The sequence below is a fragment of the Acomys russatus genome, chromosome 15 (assembly GCF_903995435.1).
Source record: "Acomys russatus chromosome 15, mAcoRus1.1, whole genome shotgun sequence".
Classification (NCBI taxonomy): Eukaryota; Metazoa; Chordata; class Mammalia; order Rodentia; family Muridae; genus Acomys; species Acomys russatus.
In genome coordinates this window covers 63399673-63419858 of record NC_067151.1, presented here as the reverse complement: position 1 = coordinate 63419858, position 20186 = coordinate 63399673, and the positions used below count along the sequence as shown (strand labels likewise).

Genomic DNA, 20186 nt, shown 5'->3' with positions numbered 1-20186 from the left:
AGGGTCTCACACATGCTGGGTAAATGCTCTACCACTGAGCCACACCCCTAGCCTGCATTTTCATTTAATAATTAAATTGGTGGGTTAGTATCTAGCTGTATTAATCTGCTACTCACATTTACACAGTTCTAGAACTATACATATTTTCAGGTCTTTCACCAAGAATTCCAGTTCATCTCCTTTCTGTTTATTTTCTTTTAGAGTCTGCGTGTTCTTGGGCAACATTTTGATCCTCACCCACTTGTCACCAGTCATGATCCATAGCTATGCCTGAACCTGAAGTGTCCTCATCTGTTTGTAATGTCAAGACAGACTCCCAGTGTTAATCTGGGTGGAGCATCTAAAATGTACTTCCTCTCAGCTAGGGTCATGGTGCCACATCACAGCTAATGAACATTCTTTGAATGTGTCCCTAAGTGTGGTTTTTTATGCTATATATCAGAGTCAGCCCGTGTACACATGAAAGGGTGGCTTATTGCATCCTGGTGTCACAAAGGGGAACATTTTGTAGTTTAAACTAAAACTAGTTTATATAGACTTCTATACCCACTGTTGTTTTACATGCCCTGCCTTGTGGGGGGAGGGCGGGGAGCGTCACTGTCTGGTCAATCGTCCCTCCACACTATAGCTATTAGGACTGGAGGCAGGCTTCCACATCCCACAGCTCGTGACAACCAGGGTACAAAGGTCCTGTAGCTCCAGAGCTCTGACACCTGCTGCCTATCAGGAGATCAGAATATCTGTGCCCTGGGCCAATGCCTGTGGCCTCCCCTAGCCAAAGGCTGGCTGCTGTCCCAGAGAGCACAGAAGCTTCAGTGTCAGGCAAGCTTGAGGCTGAAGCCAGCTCCATGGCTGCCAGAGAGAGGGCCAACAATGGACCGTGTTACTTGGTAACTGGTGCGAGATTAGCATTCCTCTCAGAAGCATCCAACTCGGAGAGTGATGTGTGAGGTGTGTTCTGATGAACTCGGGGTAGTTCCTCATTCCAGGGATGGTGGCCGGTCTCAGGAAGGCGGAACAGGTGACTCAGTGGGAGCGGTGTGTTCTTAAACCGAGGGCGTTACTCATGAGAAAGTGCTTCAGGGATCAGTCATGGTAAAAAAGAGTTAAGACTTTTGGATCTGGACTTGAATCTTGACCCAGTAATTAACAATTAATTCTATTAATTAAGACCTTTCAGGGGCTGAGGAGATGGCTCAGTGGTTAGAGTTTGTGCTTGCTCTGGCAGATGAGATTCAGCTCCCTGCACCCACACATGATGGCTCACAACTGCTTCTAACTCCAGCTTTAAGGGGCTAAAAGTCCTTTTTCGGCAGGTGCTCACATGCATTTGCACACTTAACGACACAAAAATAAAATAATTATTACATTTTCATTTTAATTTTTGTTTTACTCCTTTTTGCTTATTGAGACAAAGGCTATGTGGCCTTGGCTGACCAGCTACTCACTATGTAGACCAACCTGGCTTCACGCACAGCGATCTACCTGCCTCTGCCCAATGCTGAGATAAAGGTGCACATCACCACCTCCTCATTATAATTTTTAAACATCTTCAGCAGCTTCAGAGGTAACTTATTAAGAGCCCATATTGTGTTTGTAGAGGACCAGAGCGTTCAATGCCCAGCCCTCGTGTTGGACATCTACAACCACCAGTTCCAGGGGAATCACATGCTGCCTTCTTTGACCACACAGGTGTGCATGAGTGTACACATGCACACTGCTAGTCACACTCACACATACACACACTGCATAGCCATACTCACAACTCCTGCATAGCCACACTTACACACACACCTGCATAGCCACACTCACACACACATACTGCATAGCCACACTCACACACACATACTGCATAGCCACACTTATACACACACCTGCATAGCCACACTCACACACACATACTGCATAGCCACACTTACACACACACCTGCATAGCCACACCCATACACACATACCTGTGTACCCACATTTTCACATACACACACTGCATATCCACAGTCACACTCACACACACCTACATATCTCTCTCTCTCTCTCTCTCTCTCTCTCTCTCTCTCTCACACACACACACACACACACACACACACACCTGGGTATCCACACTCACCTGCTTATCCACACTCACACACACACCTGCATATCCACACTCACACTCACACACACACACACACCTGCATACATACACACATACTTTAAAATAAAATGAGTGTCTTCTTAAATCTTTCAGCAAAGCCTGATCTATCTCAAGAGGCTGCAGAGGGAAGGCCATTCAAGAATAATTGGGCAAGACCCTGCCTCAAAATAAATAAATCTTTATTTACTTATTTATTTAAGACCAGCTAAGGAGCTAGCTCTATGTTTGAGTGCCTGCCCAGTACGCAAAAGGCCTGGGTTTAAGCCTCAGAGTTAAAGATGGGAAACGTCCCCACTGACCCCGAGCTGTTCGCCCTGTCTTGGGAAACTGTACAGGTTTTAGGATGTGAGCCCTCACTGGAAGAAGCAGGGCAGGCCTTGAGGGTTAGAGCCAGGCAAGTGACCCACCCACCTCTCTGCTCTGGGGCTAGCTGACACAGGGTAAGCAGCCTGCGACCTTAGTGCGGCTCCCTCCATCTCTCCCTGGACGATTGGCTGCACCCTCTCAAACCGCAGGCAAAATAAATCATTCCAACTTTTTTTTATACTTTTTTAATTAATTTATTCATATTACATCTCAGTGATTGTCCCATCCCTTATATCCTCCCATTCCTCCCTCCCTCCCTCCCATTTCCCCCTTACTCCCCTCCCCTATGACTGTGACTGAGGGGGACCTCCTCCCCCTTTATATGCTCATAGAGTATCAAGTCTCTTCTTGGTAGCCTGCTATCCTTCCTCTGTGTGCCACCAGGTCTCCCCATCCAGGGGATGTGGTCAAATATGGGGCACCAGAGTTCGTGTGAAAGTCATTCCAACTTTAAGTAATTTCTTTCAGGCTTCTTACCGAAACAAGAGGAGACACTGCTGGCTGCACTCTGCACTTCAGCTAAGATACAAGCTCACCAACCAGAGCTCACAGAGTCCTGAAAGGTGTTGGGTTAACAAAGCTCCTTTAGTACCCTGCTTGCCTGGCATTCAAGAAATCCTGGGTGTAATCTCTAGCATCCCATAAATTAGTACAGTGGTGTACTCCTTACACAGGGGACGTGGGGGCAGGAGGATAGAGACTTCAAGATAATCCTCAGCTATATAGTAAGTTTGAGCCCCATCTGGCATACATAAGCCCATATCTCAAAATAAATGAACAAACTAGTCTTTACAAAGCATAAGGTCTTTGGAGTAATTCACAGGATCAGTGGTCCAGCCTCAGGGGCCACAAAAGTATTTAGACATCATCCAGGTCTTCTTCCAGCCTTGCAAACCTTAGGATCTGCTTGTTAATACTTGGGAAGCCCTGATTGGCCCTGTTTGGTTCACACGGTCTGCTGCTGGCCTATCCCTGTTGCCAAGGGAACCAAGTGCTATGAATGCCCAGGGTAAGGTCTAGCCCTGTTGTCTAAGCCCTTCACTAAAGAAAGCAAACAAGTCGTCACAGAAGTCACATTCACTATGCGCTCTTAACAAACAGGTAACTCCCTGCAATCACCGCTCTACTATCTGTCCCCAGATCAAATGAGTTAACACATGCGGCATGCACAAGAATTCAATGCATGTTAGTAGGAGCAGCACTGTATTGTTTTTTTTTTTTTTTTTTGGTTTTTCGAGACAGGGTTTCTCTGTGTAGCCTTGGCCATCATGGACTCGCTTTGTAGACCAGGCTGGCCTCGAACTCACAGCGATCCGCCTGCCTCTGCCTCCCGAGTGCTGGGATTAAAGGCGTGCGCCACCACACCCGGCTTAGGAGCAGCACTGTAAAGAAGAAAGCGGGGCGGCAAAGTGCCTGGGTTTAACTCCCGGCACCCACACGTGGCTCCAGTTCTAACAGATGTAGTGCCCTGCGCTGACCTCCCAGGCACCAGGCACAAATGTGCATACAGGAAAAGGAAAGCACTCATACGCATACAAGTTTAATACATAAACCAACCTCTAAAATAGAAAAATAAAAGAAGAAAAAAAATAAATAAATCAATTCTAGTCCCCACAAGAAAAGGCACACACCGTTATCGAGCTCACTCATACGGCCTTTAAGATCATTCACCTCTCTGGGTCTATTGCTGGAGAGCTGTAATCCCAGCACTTGAGGTAGGAGGATCGCAAGTTCAAGGCCAGCCTCAACCACACAGCAAGGTTTAAAACTAGCCTGGCTTGCATGAGAATGAATCGCTGTCTCAAAAAAGAAGAAGAAAGAAAGAAGAGAAAAAGAAAGAAAGGAAAAAAGGAGAAAGAGAAAGAGAATCATTCGCACACAGTTATTTGCCACCAACTCCGGATTCATAGAGGGATTCCTCCTAAGAAGATAATGAAGCTGATGCTGACACCGGGACTTGACCTCACGGTCACAGGATGAAGGATCAGTCTCTCAGGACAAGGCCCTCCCTGAATGAAGTGATGGACTTGTCCAGCTTCGAGGCAGGGACGATTTCCCAGTCAGCAGGCAGATAGAAAGAAACTAAATGTACTGTGTAGTTACTCACATATTGCCTGGTTCCTGGCTTTTCAAACTGTGCGTTACAACCCTAGGTGGGGGGTCACAACTGAGTGTGTGTGTGTGTGTGTGTGCGCGCGCGCGCGCATGCCTTATGGAAACTATGGGAGCTGAGAATGGTACCACACACCTATAAGGCAGTTGTATCTCTGTGATGTGACTTTAAGGCCAGCTTGGTCTACATAGTGAATTCCAGGTTAGCTAGGGCTACATAGTAAAACTCTGTCTCAAAAAGCCAAAAAAAAAAAAAAAAGCCTATGGAAACTCATCAGTGTATAAGCTATATTTTAACTTTAAAAGGAGGTTAAACACAGGTACCTTACACAGGTGGACAGTGCTTCCCTGTCATGAGTTGAGAACACATGAGTTCCTAACTGAAAATCTCAATGCCAGGTGTAGGATATGGCCGTCTGGGTAGTGGTCAAGGATGCTTCAGCGGCCCCTAAAACAACACTATTGCGTTGTTCTTGTTACCTGCCTCAGCTGCGTGGTGAGATGCTGTTGCTGAGACACTACCACTGGTCCCAAACAGAGAAATCAAGATGGATCATGTGGTGGCTTGAATGACTATGATCCCAGGCTTATAGGGCGTGGCACTATTAGGAGGTGTGGCCTTATGAAATAAGGTCACTCAGGGGTGGACTCTGAGGTCCCAGAAGCTCAGGCCAGGTCTAGTTGCTCTCTGTCTCTTCCTGCTGCCTGTGGGTTCAAGATGTAGAGCTCTCAGCTCCTTCTCCAGCACCATGTCTGCCCGCACACTGCCCGCACACTGCCCGCACACTGCCCGCACACTGCCCACACTGCTCGCAACACTGCCCACACTGCCCGCACACTGCTCACACTGCCCCACACTGCCCACACTGCCCCACACTGCCCGCACACTGCCCACACTGCCCACACTGCCCCACACTGCCCGCACACTGCCCACACTGCCCGCACACTGCCCACACACTGCCCGCACACTGCCCGCACACTGCCTACACTGCCCGCACACTGCCCGCACACTGCCCGCACACTGCCCACACTGCCCGCACACTGCCCACACTGCCCGCACACTGCCCACACACTGCCCGCACACTGCCCGCACACTGCCCGCACACTGCCCACACTGCCCGCATACTGCCCGCACACTGCCCGCACACTGCCCACACTGCCCACCACTGCCCACACACTGCCCGCACACTGCCCACACTGCCCGCACACTGCCCACACACTGCCCGCACACTGCCTGGCACACTGCCTACACTGCCCGCACACTGCCCGCACACTGGCCCGCACACTGCCTCCACACTGCCCACACTGCCCACACACTGCCCGCACACTGCCCGCACACTGCCCGCACACTGTCCACACACTGCCTACACACTGCAATGCTTTCCTCCCATGACAGTAATGCACTAAACCCCTGAAACTGTAAGCCAGCCCCCAATTAAATGTTTTCCTTTATAAAAGTTGCCATGTTCAGCTGCTGGGTGAGGTGGCACATGCCTGTAATCCTAGCACTTGGGGAGGCAGAGGAAGAAGGTTCTCCCTGAGTTCAAGGCCAGCCTTATCTACAAAGTGAGTCCAGGACAGCCAAGGCTACACAGAGAAACTGTGTCTCAAAAAAAAAAATTGCCATGGTCATGGTGTCTCTTTACAGTAATAGAAACCCTAAGTAAGATAAAAGTGATCTAGAAGTTTCCTCCCTATTAGTTAGCTTTCAGGTGACAGAAAGTGCTGCAGAGGCCACTGGGGAAGAAAGACATCAGTGGTCTTGCTCACCAGTGGGTCATGCATGCTATGATAATTAACTCCCTGATACACTAGTGCCATGGCAGTTACAGGAGTAACCAGTCACTTGCCGATTAGGTGTGAGCCCTGGTCCACAGGAGGAAAGTTGGGCCTGGTACTGCCTACCTAGTCAAAAGCCCACGGGCCAAGGCAGGGGAACTATGACTGTTTTTTTTGTTTTGTTTTGGTTTGGTTTTGGTTTTTTTGTTTTTGGTTTTGTTTTGTTTTGTTTTGTTTTGTTTTTTGTTAAATCGACATGTCAAACTGCTGCCTTCAAAGTATTTATGTTCACAATCATGGATTAGTGCTGCTCTGAAACTTGATCAGAGAAGCTTCATTTCACTGGACAGCAGACTCATAACTGGTGAAAGAGCTGATACTAAGTGACTGTTGTGTGCCCAACCCTGAATGGGACGCTTACATCAAAGCATAACCCTTCTTTTCCCCTCACCGAGGCTCAGAGAACACAAAGTCAGGGTACGTAGAGTGTAAGAGCAGGGGGATGGCCAGAAGTGCTGCCTTCTGGCCGTGATGTGGCTTTTGCACTCCTGAACTCACAGCCATGACTACCTGCAGATCAAGCCAGTCCACATCTCAGCATCGATGTCAGGCAAACGCATGAGGCTCCACCCCAATGAAGGACCTTTTTACAACTGATGACTGATGAAAGAGGAAGAGTCCTTTACTTCAGGGCAGGTGGCTGCTGATAGGTTGCCCGTGCTGTCATAGATCACCCGTCATCCCTGAGGATAGGAGCAGCGCTAGCTGGACTGGGTGGGCTATTAAAAAAAAAAAAAAGAAGAAGAAGAAAACATGAGATGGGAGGGGAAATATGGAGGGGTCTGAAGGAGTGCAATAGATGCCTTTATTTGGATATCATTAAAATAAACTGTATGAATATATGAATAAGTAAAATGAAGATTGAATAAAAAAAATTCTAAAAAACTAAAATATTTAGTTGCTGTTTGAGTTGATGATTTGATCCTGCAGTATCAAATATTCGACCAAGATTGGCTGGGCATGATGGTGCACACCCTTAGTTCCAGCACTTGGAAGGCAGAGGCAGATGAATCTCTGTGAGTTCCAGGCTAGCCTGACCTACAAGTAGTGAGTTCCAGGCCAACCACGGATATATAGTGAGACTCTGCTATCTCAAAAAAAAAATTTTTTTTAATTCTTTATGTAGACTAAACAAGTGTGCTGCCTTTAGTTGTCCCCCAGAAGAGTAAGGCAAATCCCTGTTGCTAAAGACACCTAACACTTCAGAAGCAGGCCAAGAGACCCCTGAGCTGGAACTAACCTAAATGCTCCTCCCTGAGGACTCGCTTTCATGGTACCAGAAACTTCCAAAGGAGGGAAGCATCCAACAGCCCGACCCAGCTATGATGAAAGGAGGGAAGCAACCAACAATCCAACCCAGCTCTGAGGCCCGTGAACCACTTCAGTGACCAGCACGGCATGGCAACCCAGGCGCAGGAATGGCACACACACCTTAGTAGTAACCAACAGCTCTCTAACTGGAGTACAGGCCTGTTCAATGGAGGGAAGCCACGCTTGATACTGGAACCCCAGCTAACCACTCGGTGCTAAAGAGTCTACACTCAGTAACTTACAAAACCGGCATAATGCCTAACTACAGGCTTGTAAACGTTTGCCCTCACACCCACAGATGAATGCAAGCTTCATTCTCATCAAAGAGACGTCTCTTTGCAACAGACACTACCAAAAACCACAACCAATGCAGAGCTGTGGAGCCCAGTCCCAGTGGATGACTCTACAAAGCATGCTTGCATCTAAAACTCAGAGAATACCGCAGAAGATGGGACTGAAAGACTGTAAGAGCCAGAGGATCAGACTGTGTCTCCAAATTGCATCAGAAGGTTCTATCTGTCAAATCTCACCAACATGACAGCCCAAACAAGGCCTAAACAAGTTTGACACCAACAGACATGCCCAACTGGATGGAGATAATCCCATGAGGCCTCAACCCTACACAAAGAACTATAGGCAACCGAGTAAAGCTGGGAGCAGGAGGGGTGGTCCCACCCAGAAAGGTGCACAGCAGTGGCTTGTCCAGCGCCAAACAGTCCAGTCCTGAAAACATAACACGGAAGGAGAGTGGGAAGGGGTAGATGAGAGAGCTTGGAGGGAGGAAAGAAAGGCAGAAACATTGTGATTAAACTACAATCTCATAAATAAACAAAATTAATTAATTAATTAAACAAGCATATCCACCTCTTTAGTATTCAAATTTGCTTTCATTTTTAACAAAATTATATAATACCTAAATATTAGTAAATACCTTTATAATTTATTATCAACAAATGCTTGACTTATATATATCTATCTACCCAGGTCTTTATAAATGCCTCAGGCAAAAGCAGCCAGGAAAGAAAAAAGTTTTAAGGAGCCCTGGCTTAAACGTAACCCTCCCACCCACTCTAACAACATGTATGTGATGAACGGACTTGGCAACAGAAGCTTCGTGGATCGAGAGTACGCCTGGATTTGAACTCATGCCGGCCAGGCTGCAGAGCACCACTCCTCACCACCGGCTCGGCAGCTTTGCCCAGGGTCCTTCTGCTACCACTTGTTGGTTTCTCTTCCTAGCCCAGCTGGAAAAGCTAACACGGCCCCTCCACCTTCTCTCTCTGTCTCTCTCTCTGTCTCTGTCTCTGTCTCTGTCTGTCTGTCTGTCTGTCTGTCTGTCTGTCTGTCTCTCTCTCTCTCTCTCTCTCTCTCTCTCTCTCTCTCTCTCTCTCTGGGTCTGTCGCTCTCCCTCCTTCTCTCTCACCACCCCTCTCTTTAGCCGGCTCTGAACGTCAGAGGGCCAGAACCTATTCTCATCCGGCTCCTCACTCCCAGTCCCTGGTTCTCTCGGATGGAGGCTTCAGTGCTCCTGTTTCCGCACCGTAAGCTGACGTGGGCGTCATCTCTGCCTTGCTGGGTAGAACTCCAATCTGACCTAACCCCATGACAACCACAGTCTTCACTGAGCACACATCACATGAGGCTGGGCTTTCCTTGGAACCTCACCCAGCTGACCTCTGTGGGCTGTGGGCTCTGCGGCTACTGCCTCACAGCAGCCTGTCCTCCTGGTGGCTGGATCTTCTCTGGCATTCCAGTCTGCAGTCATTACGATCACAATTGTCTGCTCTGTCAATCACATGCTTAGAAGCCTTCTGGCTCTTCTCTACCAACTTCTACATGATTTAGAGCCCGTAAGTGAAGTCTCTTTTGGACAATAACTCTCTGATTTTTTTTTTCCAAGAGATTGAACTCTTACTGTAGTCTTGAACTTCTGGGCCCAATTCTGTCCTAATCTCCCAAGTACCTGGGACAAGGTGTGCACTATTAGCACACCTGTCTAATTCATCTTTATTTATCCACTCAACAGAGGTTTGTAAGTGCTCATACTATACAAAACTAATGACTAAATTAAAAACACATACACACACATTCAAGGGAGTTGGAGAAAAGGCTCAGCAGTTAAGAGTGCCACTTGCTGTTTCCAAGAGGTCCTGAGTTCGATTCCCAGCAACTACATGGTGGCTCACAACCATCTATCATGTGATCTGATTGCCCTCTTCTGGCATGCAGGTGTGCATACAGATAAAGTACTCATATACATTAAATCAATTAATTAATTAATTTTAAATTCATGTTCCCTTTCTTGGTGGGACATATACTCATTTTAAAAAAACAATAAATAACATATAATCACAAATCATAACAAGGCTACGAACTGAGGCTGAGGTGCCTTTCAGTGGTACTTACCTGGCCCATCCAGGGCCCTGGGTCCAGTGCCCAGCTCTGCAGAACAAGTGCTGTGCTGTGAGTGAAATAAGCAGACACAGTGCTAATCAGAGCTGCTGGCATCCGCCAAGTGCCATGGTCAAGAAAGGACTCGAGGGCTGGAAAGATGGCTCAGCGGTTAAGAGCACTGGCTACTCTTCCAAGGTCCTGAGTTCAATTCCCAGCAACCACATGGTGGCTCATAGCCATCTATACTGGGGTCGGACGCCCTCTTCTCATGCAGATAGAGTGTTTATATACATAATAAGTTAAATCTTTAAAAAGAAAAGAAAGGAAAAAAAAAAAAAAAAAAAAAAAAAAAAAAAACAAAAAAAAAAAAAAAAAAAAAAAAAAAAAAAAAAAAAAAAAAAAAAAAGAAAGGACTCACTAAGGCTCGTGGAGCCACTCGCCTTGGAAGTGAAACACAGGAACATTCCAGGTCCTGGCCCAGAGATGAGAGTTCTAGCTATAAAGGGGGTCAAGTAGGGGTCATGGGTGGCAATGGAGAAGGTGGCAGGTGTGGGACTGGAAGGGCAGCAGAGCCTGTGGACAGCACAAGAGCCTGTGGACAGCACAAGAGCCTGTGGCAGCACAAGAGCCTGTGGGCAGCACAAGAGCCTGTGGGCAGCACAAGAGCCCGTGGACAGCACAAGAGCCTGTGGACAGCACAAGAGCTTGGGTTTTGTCTACATTCAGTAAGAAGGACTGGAGGGTCTCAAATAATGGAAGAGTGGCATAAGCCGATTTAGATCTTAAAAACTACTTTTGGAACTCTACACAAAAATGGCATATCTGGGTGTGGTGCACCTACCTGTAATCCCAGCTTTTGGGAGACAGAGGTGGGAGGGTCAGATGTGCGAGGCCGTTCTTGGCTACACAGCAAGTTCAAGAGACTAAAGGAAAGAACAACTCCAAGAACGCAACAGTTAGAATATCATAAACATGAAATGGGGAAAATACAGTCATGACACTTCTCAGTGATGATGGACTTAGATGCACAAGGCCCTGGCTTTGACACCCATCGCCACAAAAAAAAATAAGTAAATGTCCAGGTAAGTGGTGCATTCCTGTAATTCCAGCACTCAGAAGACAGAGGCAGAAAAATGGCGAATTTCGGGCCAGCCTAGGCTACAGAAAGAGTTTGAGCCTGAATCTCTCTGGAACACAGAGAAAATGTTGTCACAAAGGAAGGAGGGAAACAAAGAGAGGAGGGAGAAGGGAGGAAAAGAGGGAAGGAGGAAGGAAAGGAGGAAAGGAAGAGAAAGAAACTAACAATCTCCAGCCCAGAAAGTGGCTCACACCTGTGATCCCAGCACTCAGGAGACTGAAGCAGGAAGAATGATCATTCAAGCCAGCCTGGGCTACCCAGTTCTCTAGACCTGGTCTCAATAAATAAATATCAAATTATATAGAATTGCTATTCCAGAAAACAAATCATAAAGGTAATAATCTAAAATAAATACTTCATTCTCCATATTTAATGAGTATACCATATTACACACACACACACACAAATGACCTAGATTATTATGACAAGAAAAAAATCTAGGGTCTAGAGAGATAACTCCATAGCTAAGAGTGGGTACTGCTCTCGCAGAGGGCCTTAATTCAGTTCCCAGCACCCACAGCAGGCTGGGCGCAAGCACCTATAACTCCTCCTCCAGGGGGACCCAATGCCCTCTGCTGGCCTCCAAGGGAGCCCTCAGTCCAGTCCCATGCACATGCCAACACACAGTCACACATTTATATACATGATAAAAATAGAACCTTTAAAATAAAGGAAAAAATAAAAACCATAGCTGGCGGGGAGAAACCGTTATCAGGTAAGTGGTTTTCCCAGAATGAGGACTCGTCCCGCGCTAACCCTGCAATTTCCCCCCAAATGTGGAGAAATTCAACGGTGTGGTTGTGTGGTGGGGGAGTGTAATAAGGGAAAGATAAATTCCCATTTCCGTGTGGTTACAGCATAATAGCAATAACCATTTTCAGTCTGCAGCTAAGGTCAGATGAAAGTAAAGGAAATTATCCAAGGGCCACAGCGAAGGGGGAGCTATAAAGCACAAAGTATGAGCGATAAACGCTACAGCTGTGCGTGGGGAGGCACGGCTCCAGACTTAGGAGAGCAAGGGCCGCAGCTGTGTCTGCGAGCAGCTGGGAAGTGGAAAATCCCCCTACGTGACCCAGGAATCCTTGTCCCTGAATGAGAGGTTGAGCTAAAAGAAACCAACAGCAAGAAAGCCTGTACACTGGCAGCCTGCGTTCTAACTGGGAGAAAAAAAAAATAGTTTTCCCAGGGAAAGTTAAGTGTGGCTCTGCCTTCTGAGGTACTTGAGGGTTTGTTTGCAGGGCTGGTGTGGTTCAGATAAGCCAAGAACTCAGTGTAGAAGTGGCTGGTGATGTGACTCAGTGATAGGGCAATCGCCTGGCATGGTTTAATTTTAACCAAGAGAAGCAGAAAGAAATGAAAAGAAAGACAGACCAGAGACAGAGAAGATGGAAAAAGAAACAGACAATGGGACAGTGAGAGACAGAGACAGAAAGAATCAGAATTTGAGCCTAGTATGGTCATGTGTGCATGTAATGGTTCCCAGTACTTGGGAAGTGAAGGCAAAAGGGTCAAGAGTTCAAATTTAGCCTCGGCTACATAGAAAGTTTGAGGCAAGCCCCCAGCTACATGAGACCCTATCTTACAATAAATTTTTTAAAAAATTTTAAATACTAAAGTTAATTGTGTTAAGTGGTGCCAAACTGGTAATGGCCTTGGGCCCTTTAAACCAGACTAACCAGTTTTCCCTGAAGCTGAGACTGAGGGTTTTTTAATTATCTAAAATCAGTGTCTCTATGGAGAAAACACGTCTCACTGGCTGGCACTGAAGACTCATAACCACTAGAGAAATCAACCAGCCACATAAATCTACCCAAGGAAGATTTAAAAAAAGAAAATGGGGGTAAGGGGAAAAATTATCAGAGGTTAAGTGCACTTGCTGCTCTTGCCGAGAACCCTTGGTTCAGTTCCCAGCACCCACAAGGCAGCTAACGAAATCCCAGGGCACCCGATGCGCAAGCACTGCGCATGCTCACGGCGCACAGCCATTCGTGCAGACAAAAGACGCATACACATAAGTAAGTGAGAAAGCAAACGTTGACGCTAACTAGGCGTGTGGCTCAGGGCTGGAATCCAGGCAGCTGGAATCCAGGCAGCTGGAATCCAGGCAGCTGGAGGACATCATGGAATTGTCTGCTCAGCTTTCACTTCAAAAGCAGCTCAGGAGAGGGTGCACGCCTCAGGGCGACCCTCCCGCTCTGCTGTCGTCAGCTTCTTATCATGAGAAGACTTGATTCCTGTCCTTCTTGGTTTTATTATGGAGGTGAAAATATCATCTTTTAAACGTTTCCAGTCATTAGGATGTGACCCAGCAGAGGGGCAGCAAACAGACAAGACACTGTTTCTCGGTGCCTTTGGCCATTCACTTCCAGGTACAGGAGCTGAAAAGCGTCTTCAATGCCTGGTCCTGACACGTGTGCTCACCAGTCAAAACAGCAGAGTCTGAGGTGCGCAGCAATGGCGTTGGGGCGTGTTTAAAGGCTATTACAAATCATGACAGAAATAAAGTGGGAAGTCATTAAAGATAATGAAGACGGGAGGGGGGTGGGGGAGAGGGGAGATGGCTCAGTGGGTGAAAGCCCTCGCCACCAAGCCTGGGAACCTGAGTCCAGTCCTGTAGGAAGAGAGAACTGACTTCAAGTTGTCCTCAGACCTCCACTGCAATTGCAGCCTGCTCGTGTGTGCACGAACACATAGGCGCACACTAGTGTTGTGGGGTATCCACCAGAAAAGACTGCTCAGACACAGGCTTAAGCTAATAGAAAGTCTTTATTAGCTGGCCAGTGACTACACTGGGTGTTCAGGATGAGCTTTTGTTTTGCTTTGTTTTGTTTTGTTTTGAGACAGGGTTTCCCTGTGTAGCCTTGGCTATCCTGGACTCACTTTGTAGACCAGGCTGGCCTCGAACTCACAGCAATCCGTCTGCCTCTGCCTCCCAGTGCTGGGATTAAAGGCGTGCGCCACCACCTTCCCGGCCAGGGTGAGCTGTGAAGCACAAGTCATGTTCCAGGTTACCAGCTAACAAGAACAGCTAGCCGGAAGCAGAAAGTTAATACGTTCAGAGGCTTTTCCATGGCTGCAGACTTTGATGGGTTAGGCCTTTGTTTTTGTTTTGGCAAGTGGTGCTGTCTTCCTGAAAGAGTTTACAGCTGGCCCTTCCACCATGGAGTCAGCTGTGCTAAGGCCTGGGGCCCTGCTATGCTAGTGCATGAACACACACGGAAATAAATGGGTCCAAGAATGAGGTGAGCACGTTGGGACTGAAATCACACTGTCTGGCATAAAGAGCACAGTGGGAAGAGTATAAGGGACAAACAAGTAAACAGAGAAACTCCAGAACATGAAGGGAATTATCAGGAGATTTGGTGTGTTTCATTCCTTCATTCATTTGTTTAAATGCAGGGCTCTCAGGAAGCTCAGGCTGGGTTTTTGAACTTTCTATGCAGCAGAGAATGACTGTGAACTCCTGCCCTTCTGCCTCTGCCTTTCAGTTGCTGAGAAGAAAAAGTAAGATACTAAGCTTATCCAGGCTCAATTGCTCATTTATTTATCTGTTGTCGTTGTTGTTTGAGACAGTGTCTCTGTGTAGCCTCGGCTGTCTTGGAACTTGTTCTGTAGACCAGGCTGGCCTCAAATTCAGAGATGTGCCTGCCTCTGCCTCCCAAGTGCTGGTATTAAAGGTGTGTGCCATTAAAGAATAAAAGTAAAAGTGTTGCTATAGAGATAATAGGATTCCCCAAAAGGAAAAAAATTTTTAAATAAATTTTTAAACAGAGAGGAAGAGATATTTAAGTTAATAAAGTTGCTAATTTATTTTTAATAGAGAGAAATGGAAGATCTGCAATGAAAAGGTACTATACTGGGTAACTTAGAAAAAATACATTTAGACTAATTATATTTAAACTGAGGAACATAAAGTCCGCTCTAACTCTAAACGCTTCTAAGAGCAGCAGACGTCCTACAGAGGAACTCTGAAGCAGGCTCGCTGTGCATCATCAGCTTGTCCGAGTGAGAACACTCCAGGTAGCACAGTGATGGATTAGAGTGGCCGAGGATGGGCAAACCTGGGCTTCCTGCTCAGCTGGTCCCCACAGCTCAGGCTGCTGGGCAGATGGAACCCCAGCTGAGAAAGCCCAGAAAGTATCCAGGGAGGTCCTGCACATCATCTTGGCACTTACAGAGTTTCCCTCTTATAGGCACTGAGCCACAGAGCATTTACATATGGAAGCTGAAGCCACACTTTCTTTTTTTTTTTAAACATTTATTCTATTTTATTAATTTATTCATATTACATCTCGATTGTTAGCCCTTCCCCTGTTTCCTCCCATTCTTCCCTCCCTCTCACTTTCCCCCTTCTCCCCTCCCCTATGTCTGTGATTGAGGGAGACCTCCTCCCCCTATATGTGCTCTTAGAATATAGAGTCTCTTCTTGGTAACTTGCTATCCTTCCTCTGAGTGCCGCCAGGCCTCCCCATCCAGGGGACATGGTCAGAAGAGGGGCACCAGAGTTCGTGTGAGAGTCAGATCTCACTCTCCACTCAATGGTGGAGAATATCCTGTTCGTCGGTTCTGCGGGACCTCCTGCCAGCAGCGTCCCTTGGACGAGGGTGGTTGGCCCCTGCCTCTGTGAGAGCAAACAGATTTGGGAATGTGACCAGAAGCTGGACAGCATTGCACTCTGTGAGGTGATAAGGTGGCACAGACTTGCAACTGCATTTGTCTAATTAACTTCAAGCCAAAGAAGCAGAAAGTGGCCTCTCCTAATTCAACATTAGCATAAAGTAATAGTGAAAGTATCTAGTCTAAAGCCACCAGTGAACTAGCTCCCATCAGCCACCGCTCTCCTGCTTTGTAGTAGCAACGAACGACACAGGGCGGTCCCACCGCACTGGCAATCGTTCAGATGGTATCAAATGTGAGATTGGGAGAATGTTTGTCTTTAGCGGAGTCTCACCCCAGATTGCCCTTGAACTCACTATGTCGCTAAGGATGACCCTAAACTTTTGATTCCCACCCTGTCTCTGCCTCGCAAGTGCTGAGGTTGCACACCTGCACCACCACACTGGTTTAATGGTAACCATACATGTACAGCACGAAAACATGCAATGTAAAATAAAACATTGCTTAGAAATTCGTCTGTATGGATGTGAGCCGATCATTAAGAGCCAGAGCACTCCCCTTATATGTTCAGGCCCTGCGTTCTTCTTTTGTTTGTTGGGGTTTTTTAGTTTTGGTTTTGGTTTTGGTTTTGGTTTTTTTGGTTTTTCAAGACAGGGTCTCTCTGTGTAGCCTTGGCTGTCCTAGACTTGCTTTGTAGACCAGGCTGGCCTCGAACTCACAGCGATCCGCCTACCTCTGCCTCCCGAGTGCTGGGATTACAGGTGTGTGCCACCACGCCCGGCTGGGCCCTGGGTTCTAACCCCAGCAACACAAATACTTTTTTTTCCTGTAATGGAATCATACACACATTCTAATTCAGGACAACGTTCGCAGGCGAGGGGAGCAGGGACACAGTACGTGGCTGTGTAGGCAGACATACGTGGCTGTGTAGGCAGACATATGTGGCTGGGTAGGCAGCCGCTTTCAACTGGGTGACTGTTAATAATTTACTTCTACTGATTTGAAACAAATACAGGAAAACGTTCAAATTCAACAAAACTAATTTGAATATGTATTCTTTCTTAGTTTTCTATACAGCTAAAATATTCCAACACTAAAATAAGAGGGGGGGAGCATGGTGGTACACGCCTGTAATCCCAGCACTTGGGAGGCAAGAGGAAGACGGATCGCTGTGAGTTCAAAGCCAGCCTGGTCTACAAAGCAAGTCCAGGACAGCCAAAATAACAAACCAAAACCAAAAAAAAAAAAAAGAAAAAATAATAATTTAAGAAGAAAGAGAGAGAGAGAATCCATGGAGAGAAAGACAGCTGCTACAGTTTCCTGTATGAAAGGGAGCTGGGTGAGTGCGAGCCTTTCCCAGGAAACCACCGAGGGCCACAGACAGTGCTGCAGTGTCTGCAGGGCTCAGAGCGAAGAATGAGGCCCCAAAAGCTGTACTCCACCAGCCAAGTAACAACAGTCTCAAGCCGAAAGGACATGGGAGTACAGGAGCCAAGAAATCCAACCAACTGAATAATGAATCCGATAAAGGGTGCAGGGAGGAAGCCAGGCTGAGAGATCAGCTTGCGAACCCTGAATTCAGAGACCGGAGGCTCAACACGCACACAGGCATCCTGATGGCCCGCGGGGAGGGTGGCGGATGCAGCAACACGCTAATTCTGACGAGTGTGGTAGACTGAGGCAGGGGAAACAGGAGTAGAAGTGAATTCACTATTTTCCCCCATCTTCTTGGAAGAGTTGCTGTGTGCAACTGCATAAAATAAAATGTGGTAAAGCGTTGAGGCTTTCTCTGCGGGGTTTTTTGGTTTTGTTTTGTTTTTTTTTTTTTTAAGGAATTAGTATTTCTCAAAATCTGAAGTTCAGTCACTTGTTCATCTTCCTCTCCAGGTAAATACAGGTAAAACTTATGTGGAACTTTTTAAGATAGTGCGTATTGTGGTACCATTTTTGTACCTTTTTTCCTGTGGATACATCTCATAGTCTATGTAATTGTATTCTGTCATCTCTTGGTATCCTCAGGGATAGTCTATATGCTCTCCGCCCCACTGTCTTCCAAGCTCCCGCTACTGTGGCCCATTAAGCCCCACTTAGTGTTTTTCCAGTCCAAAGTCCCAGAGTTCACCCTCTGGCAGCAAGCAGCATGGCCAGGCCTGTCACAGCAAAACCCCACTCCTGGTACCAACCTCTGTCCTATTGACGTGAAGAAACACCATGGCCACGGCCACTTTTTTTTTTTTTCCCCCTCGAAACAGAGTTTCTTGTGTAGCCCTGGCTGACCTGGAACTTGCTTTGTAGACCAGGCTGGCCTTGAACTCTTGTCTCCAGAGTGCTGGGATTAAAGGCTTGTAACACCAAGCCCCACCAATGTCAACTCTTACAAAGGAAAAGCATTTCACTGGACCTGGCTTTCAGTTTAGGAGGTTTAGTCCACTATCCTCAAGGCAAGGAGCATGGTGGCGCCAACACACACACACACACACACACACACACACACACACGTCCCAGTGACACACCTACTCCAACAAGGCTACATATCCTAATAGTGCTGCTCCCTGGTGACCAAGCATTCAAATCTATAAGTAAGCCTTGGGGGCCATTCTTATTCAATCCACAACAGAGGGGCTCCTGTTTGTTTGGCTTTTGCTGTTGTGTCCTGTCCCAGCTGTCCTGTCCCGTCCTCCCCTGCCTGCATTTTGTTTCCTTTACTGCTGCTGTTAAGACAGGGTCAGAGTCCTTCCTGAGTATTTCCCAAAAGAAGCAGCAAAGGCGGCACACGTCTCTAGTCCCAGTGCCCTGGGGAGGCAGAAGCAAGCAAATTCTGTTGGGTTCAAGACCAGCCTGGTCTACCTCGTGAGTTCCAGGCACGTGTCTTTAATCCCAGCATTCAGGAGACCAAGTTCGAGGCCAGCCTGATCTACAAAGCGAGTTCCAGGGCAACCAGAGCTACACAAATAAACCTAAGGAAAAGCTTAAGAGGTCAAAGTACACTATGTTAGCACACACACACACACACATAGGCTAGAAGGCTGTCTCCTGCAATTGTGGTGTCCAGAAGATGGTACTTTAAGATAAAGTTGTGGGGCTGGAGACATGGCTCAGTGGTTAAGAGCACTGCCTGCTCTTCCAAAGGACCCTGGTTCAATTCCCAGCAACCACATGGCAGCTCACAACTGTCTGTAACTCCAAGATCTGACACCCCTACACCAACACGTGCACATAAATTAAAATTAAAATTAAATTAAATAAAGATAAAGTTGTAGGACAGTAGAAATGGAAAAATACAGGATCTGTTGGCCAGGCTAGCCTCAACTCAGCAATCCTCTTGCTTCATCCTCCCAAGGGCTTGAATTGCAACCACATGTTGCCATAGTTGGCTGAGATTCACTTTTGAGGTAAAAGCAGTAGATCTTGTTAGTCAACTGGATGCGAGAAGCAAGGGAACCCAATAAGAAGGAAAACTCCTGGGACCAGGCTTGGCACGGACTAGGCTTCTGTCAACGACACAAACCAGAGTTCTGCTGGAAGAGGAACCTCAATTGAGAAAATATCCCCACACTATTGGCCTATGGACAAGCCTGTATGCGTGGTGTTGGTGGTGGTGGTGGCAGTGGTGGTGGTGGTTTTGGGGTTTTTTGTTTCGTTTGTTTTGTTTTGACTGGGGTGGCAAGGCCCAGTTTACTGAGGGCTATAAGAAAGCTGACTGAGCAAGCCATGGAGAACAAGGCAGTCATCAGCACTCCCCCTATGGCCTTTCCAGAAGCTCCTGGCTCCAGGTTCCTGCCCTGATTTCCTTCAGCGATGGACTGTGGTATGCAAGTATAAGTGAAATTAACCTTTCTTCCCCAAGCCGGGAGTAGTGGTGCACACCTTTAATTTCAGCACTTGGGAAGGCAGAGGCAGGTGGGTCTCTGTGAGCTCGAGGCCAGCCTGGTCTACAAAGAGAGTACACGACAGCCAAGGCTACGGAGAGAAACCCTGTCTCGAAAACAAAAACCTTCCTTCCCCAAGTTGCTTTTGTTCGTGGTGTTTGATCCCAGCAATAAACCCTAAGACAAATGTAGACACCCGAATGAGACAGCAAAGAATCCAGGAGAGAAAGCATGGGCTTGGGATGTAATAAAACTCAGATACTCCCACATGGGAGCCCACTCATGCTCCAGACACGAGCGCTGGCTATGTGCCAGGTACTGCAAACAACACAGTAAACAAGACAGGAGCAAATTCTCCCTCATGGAAACTAAGCTGTAGTGAAAAAAAGCAATAAACAAACGACAT

At 47.1% G+C, this 20186-nt stretch overlaps 4 protein-coding genes across 5 annotated transcripts in view; all 4 read right to left on the bottom strand.

Annotated features, from left to right (window-relative positions):
- The window catches only part of LOC127199491 (protein S100-A2), a 284365-nt gene that overhangs the window by 74199 nt on the left and 189980 nt on the right, over positions 1-20186 (bottom strand). The gene's annotated exons all lie outside the window — the stretch shown is intronic.
- LOC127199484 (protein S100-A13-like) overlaps positions 1-20186 on the bottom strand; it is a 65521-nt gene that overhangs the window by 7553 nt on the left and 37782 nt on the right. The window lies entirely within an intron of this gene.
- Positions 1-20186, bottom strand: part of LOC127199489 (protein S100-A14) — a 58453-nt gene that overhangs the window by 11422 nt on the left and 26845 nt on the right. The window lies entirely within an intron of this gene.
- LOC127199486 (protein S100-A16) overlaps positions 1-20186 on the bottom strand; it is a 62371-nt gene that overhangs the window by 26011 nt on the left and 16174 nt on the right. The gene's annotated exons all lie outside the window — the stretch shown is intronic.